Raw genomic sequence first — 6,000 nt, 5'->3', positions numbered from 1 at the left:
CCCCCAAGTTGGTGCCTCCACAAAGGGATCTGTGGAATCTGTAGAGCAGATTAGTGGGAGTAGCAGTGAGAAGAGCACAGGCAGGACAGAGGGTCCATGGAGTGGTATGGCGCCTCCTGCAGCCCCCTGTCCACGTCCAGAGAGTGGGGCTGGTGCACACCCCCGTGGCCTCTTTCATGGGCCAGATATCCTGCTAGCACTCAGTGTCCATGTGTCCAAGGCCTGTGTGGAGGCAAAGATGAGCATCCCAGGGGCCAAGGCCTGGTGGGGAGAGGACAGGCTGCTGCTGAAGAGGGTGGTGGTGGTGGTGGTGCTGCTAGGCAACCCAAGCACGTCCTCACCAGGTGCCCGTGGAGTCCTTACAACTGTAAGCTCGCTTAGTAGTCCCCCAAAACGCCACTGAGGTGAGGCTGTGCTTGCCCACCCTTCAGATGAGGGGACAGATCCATTTCCAGCACATTAGTGGCCTGGGCAAGCCTGGTACTCGAGCAGGCTGGCCTCAGCGCCTGAACCCTGGGTGGTGCCTGGGTCTGAGCATTGAGGGCAGCACTCAAGGAGCTGGTCATTCTGCATGGGACCCAGAGGGCTGCCTGGAGGAGGGGATGATGCTGGGGCGTGGGCTGAAGGCTGCCCTGGATAAAGCCAGCAGCCACCTTTGCCCGAGAGCCAAGGGGGGAGTTCAGGGAAGGCTGGTTTGAGGAGGCACATGGGCCAGTTGTGCAAGACCATAAGGGAGGAGCATCCCAGGGAGGAGAAGCAGCCAGGCAGAGGTCTTCAGGCCGAAACAGGGTTGGCGTGGTGGAGCTGGTGTGCAGGGTGGGTGCAGCCAAGCAAGCCAGGCTGGTGTGCGGGAGGCGGGCTGCTGCAGGAAGAGGAGTCTGAGGGTTGTTCTGGCAGAGGTAGTGTGCCTTTCCCTTTGGGTGTTGTATTTTTTCTCCATCAAGGAGGAAGTGCCTGGGCTGGGGTTATGAGAGTTAGATGCCAGGTTGTCACCAGCTTTCCTGCTGTGCCCTGCACCACAGTTATCGTGGAGTCTCTGAGTCCCCTGTGACTGGTGGTGTGCTGAGCAGGCCCAGTCTGAATGCGTCTGCCCTCCTGTAGGCTCTGTGTAGGCCCCTTGGGCAGCCTTAGCCCTGCCGGTGCCTGGCCATGCTCTCTGTGCTCTGAACCAAGCACATCTCCTTGAACTGAAGCCACTGAGCCCTTGGGGGCTCAGGCGCCATTCCACCACCTCTCTGGTTTGTGTTTTCCCCTGTGGGCAGCATAATACTCTTGGACTGGCAACTGGTGAAACTGAACAATCTCCGCAAACCCCTGCCCCCCTCGACCCTATTGTCCCTGTCTGTATAGTGGGGACACCATGGTTGGCCGCTAGGCTTAAAGGAGAGTCTGCGAGTCCCTGCCAGGAGCCTAGCCCCGCTCCATCAGTGGCCGCTGTTGCAAATATGAATCCGAAATCCTTGTGACCGCCGGGCCCAGCACCCTGGACAGCAACGGCCTGGCCCTGCCCTCTCCCGGAGTGGGAGGGAGGTCCCTTTCCCACCCGCAGGCGTCCCTGCCTCTGCCACGCCCATCCCTATCGGCGCCCCAGGCCTTCCCCCGCTGCTCCTGGAGTCTAGTCTTCGGCACAGTCTGGTAATTAAAAACCTTCAAGGGGGACTTTATTGAGTTAGCATTAGTTATTTTGTCAGGCTAGGAGAGCGAGAGAATTATCTGTCCTCGGGGAGAGGGGGCTGGGCGGGGGCCGTGGGCTGAGATTGGCAGGTGCCTGCCGGTGTGCGCGCGGCTCCGGGGCTCGGAACGCACCGCACTGCGGGCGCGGCGCGGGGAGCTGAGCGCGCTGGCGGCGATTCCCACCCCGAGGCTCGCCCTGCGGCATGTCCCACTTCCCAGGCCCTTTTTGGCCCGAGTCTGGAGCTCCTTGGGCCCCTGGATTTCAAAACCAGCCCCTGTCTGAGCCAAGATGGCTGCAGGCGTGGGAGCCAGGGCAAGGGGCTGTTTTCTTTCTGAGCTGGGGATGGGCCCGGCTAAGCCCTTTCCTTCCCGGCCTGGCCTTCAGGCTGGTGTGAGGTGCCCCGGGCTGCTTCTCTCTCCATCCCTTCCCTACCCTGAAACACTCCCTTAGAGTCAGGTAAGGCACACCTGCAATTTGGAGCTGTGACCTTGAGTTAGCCCCACACCTGTCTGCCCTCTGATTTTCACCTGTAAAATTAGGACAGCTGTTTCTCTCTCTCTAGGTTGTCATAAGCAATAACAGAGGTAAAATGTGCACTTCCTTGTCCAGGAGAGGCCGTCTTTATTCCCCCTGGATCTTTTTAAATGCCCAGTCTTAGGGAAGGAGCCAACCTTTGCTCCTCTGTCACTCACTTTGTGACAACTTTACACCCTGAATGCTGGCCCTAATCTTGAAAGATAGGTGTGGTCAGCCCATGTTTTAGAGGAGGAAACTGAGGCTCAAAGCAGGAAGGTGGTTTGCTCAGAGTTGCAGCCAGGAGTGAGCAGGCTGGGTCCAGATCTGGGTCTTTCCCCTTTGAGAAGCTGGAAAGCCAATGAAGGCACTTGCCAGCAAGCTCTAGGCCTTGAGCCTGGCCAGGAGGCTCTCTGTGGAGAGGAGGGAGGAGCTGGGCCTCTGGTCCACCCAGGCTTCCTGTTCTGCTCCTGCCTTGCTCTAGGGGCAGACTCCTGACCCCTCCTGTGCCTGTAGGTCCCAGGCCCTGCCTCTCTTGGTGGAGAGCACCAGGGTGGGGTTTGAAGGCCACTGTATGAGATCTAGAGCCCAGGGCTGAGGGCTGTGGAAGGGCTGCAGAGCATGTGATCTGTGCCACACATGGTCAGACCAGTCACTCAGTAGGGCTCTGGGACTGGGCCTGTCCTAGGACAGGCCTTGGGCAAACATTCCCTGGAGGTGCAGAGAACAGAGGCATGTAGACGCTGACCTGGAGTAAGAAGGCACCAGAGAGCTGCCTGGGCCTCATGCTGGCCCTGGCCCTGGCCCTGGGGCACTTTATCATGTGCATGGTGCTTTGCAGCTCAAGCAGGCCTCCTTGTCTGCCAGGTTCCTGCTTAGACTCCCCCTCTGGAGTACTCCTAGGATTTTGCCAGGCCCACTCCCTGCCTATTCCCCACAGTCCCTCAGCCTGTGTTGGCTGCAATTGGCACACTATGATGTTATCTCCTAGAAGACCCCAGTGTGGTCCTCAAGCTAGCATCTGCTGGGTCCCTGCTTAGTCCCAAATCTGCCTCAGATTCCTCATCCATAAAGTAAATCCGGTCCATGGGGACCACAGTCAGGACAAGGACAGAAATCGTCCTTTTACTGCATCCTCTGTCCCTGTGCATACACTGTCCTGAGCACTGGGGCCTCAGAGGAACAGGACCCAGAAGGTTTAGGCCAGACCCTCTTACTGTCTATGGGAGCTGGGCAAGCTCCCAGTGTGGATGGTGTGTTAACCTTGACATTGAGATGAGGAGTAGAGGCCTAGTGTGTAGAAGGGGCCCAGGAATGTTCATTTGTGCTTTTGTGTTTCCAAAACTCTGCTTCCTTATCTGAGAAATGGAAGAGAAATGCTCTGGTTTTCTCATGTTCATGAGATGCCTGCATGGTGGTGAGAGGTGCCTGCACTTGCCCAGGTCAAAGGCCTCCAGTCCACAGGGGCAGGGGCATAACCAGGGTTCCTCAGCCTGGATAGGCACTGGCTGCTGTTGGGGGCACCATGGAGCCCTGCGTCCCTCACATCTGAAGTCTAAACTTTGATATTCTTTATCTCTACTGAAGGGAATGGCTGAGCCCCATCCTTAGAAGCCCCTGCATTTGTTTCTTGAGGCCCCGCCACATTCTCTGCCTCCCATTCAGACAGCACTGGACTAGAATCAGGAGATAGGATTCAAGAGGTTGCCTCCTTAGCACCCTTTGGCCAGGGCCTCAAGTTCACCTGGCTGAGCCATCTCAGGGCACTGGAGCCAGGGACAAGCTCAGCTCACCTGGGTCCACAGCCACCCTGGGCCTCCCCTGCCCTGCCTTGCACACCCTTCCACTCAGCCACACCCTTCCTGCGCTCATCTGATTCCCCACGCAGAGGCTGCATTCACCGCATGCACAGCTACTAACGGAACTGCTCTCTTGGGAGGTGGTGCTCCCCAGGGATGGCGCCAGCATAGGGACTGCTGCTCTTGGTGCCTTGTGGAGCGGCAGCCCAGGGCCTGGCCATTTGGCTTGAGCCCTAAGGCCTGTGACCCACAGCAGCCGTAGTATACCTGTCTGTCTGCTCTGTCTGGACTAGTGTGAAGATCCCTCAATGACCATCTCCTTCTGGAACCCTGCCAGACTCCCAGGGCCTGTGGGGAAGGGTCCACCCTCAGGGCTCAGGCTGGATGTGGGTATTACTTTTCTTCCCACCAGTTTGTGAGCTTCTTGAGGAACATTGTGCTTTTCCAGATCTCTGGGCCTGGCATACAGTAGGCACTCAATATATGCTTGTGCTTGTTGGACAGGATATGGAAGCTGGAAGAACCTTAAAGATCATTTCCGAGCAAAGGAAATAGATTCCTCATCCATAAAGGGATGGGACTAGGGTGCAGAGAGCTGCCTGGTGTAAAGGAAAGGGCCCTGGGTTTGAATCTGGGAGCTCAGAGGTGGACCTACCTGGGTCACTTACCTCTCTGTGCCTCGGTTTCCTTATTTGCAAGTGAGCATGTTAAAACTGCATACGATGGTTATAGTGAGATTCAATCTAGGTACAGCAAGAGGGGACACTTTGCAAAGTCCTAGCAGTGTTCTGAGGGCCTTAGGGGGTCCGGGTGGGCAGCACTGAGGTCCTCGTGTGCTCTGGGAGGCTGATCTCTCCCTTATATCACCAGGTGCAGCCTAAGAACAGGCCAGCCCCTCACTCCACTAAAGGAGGAGGCCAGTGGCATACACTTCCTCCGGACCTGTCAGCTTGAGCCAGGCATGTGCTCCTTCTCCTCAGGGACCCTTGAAGCCAGAAGCCTTCTGCTTCTGTGCCCTCCCCGGGCTTCTGATATCACCAGCTGCACTATCTGGAGAGGGTCCTTTCTTGTGCTGAGCAAGGGTCAGGAGCAGAGGGCTGCTCCAACAGACCACAGCCTGTCCCCTACAGGTCAGACCTACAGCTGAGCCCTGTCCCCTTCTGTGGGGTCCCCCTTGTCATGCGTGTTTTTATATTTTTGAGCAGATGAAAGATTTCCACTCCTTTTTGTGTGCTTTTTTTGGGGACCGGATTAGCCAGTCTCTGGCTGCCCATTTCTCAAAGCCCTCTGTTGAGAGACACCAGAGGTCCTGTGCTGTGCTGTTTTTCAGGGATCCTGAGCCTCCTGCAGGTACTGGGGCAGGGAACTGGGGGTCCGGACAGGATGAATGGGACAGGCTGCTGCAGTCCCAGCCCCACCTCCGGCCTGGCTTTAAAACCTTGACCAGACCTTGGGGCTGCAGCTTCCTGCCTGGCTGGCCAGGTCCCAGGGAGGGTGGGGGCCTAGCCCTACCTCCTGCAGGCCCCTGTCCCCCTGGCTGGCCCCCATTCCCCAGCAGCCGCCGTCGGGTGCAGGGGGCGCATGCGTGCGGCGGGAGTGAGCCGGCTGTGGAGAATTAATATTCCTGGAACATCGCCCCGGCCGGCTGCACACGCCGAGGAGAATATTACGGCGATTAGCGGTGGGAGTTCGGCCTGCACGCAATATCTGGATGGAGAATTCGGTGTGATTAATCTGGCGCTAAGTAGCAGCCTCCGGGGTCCGCGGGGCTCTGGCATGTTTGGAATGGGAAAAAAGCTCAGGAGTGCAGTGATCTTTGGGGGGGCTCTTTAGGGGCCTGCCAGGGTAGCAGCTGTATCCTGGGCAGGTTGTAGGCTCCTGGTGGCCCTGGCTGGACAGATCACCCCTGGTTTACAGCCACTGGCGAACTGCCAGCTGATAGAAGCGTGCCAGTTAGAATCGCAGCCCTCCGGACCCCCGCCCAGGCTTTCTTTCATTCTCTTGCATTCAGGG

The sequence above is a fragment of the Spermophilus citellus genome, assembly GCF_964194105.1.
Source record: "Spermophilus citellus genome assembly, chromosome: 10".
Taxonomy (NCBI): Eukaryota; Metazoa; Chordata; class Mammalia; order Rodentia; family Sciuridae; genus Spermophilus; species Spermophilus citellus.
The sequence above is the reverse complement of the archived record's forward strand: the minus strand, read 5'-3'. Positions refer to the sequence as shown.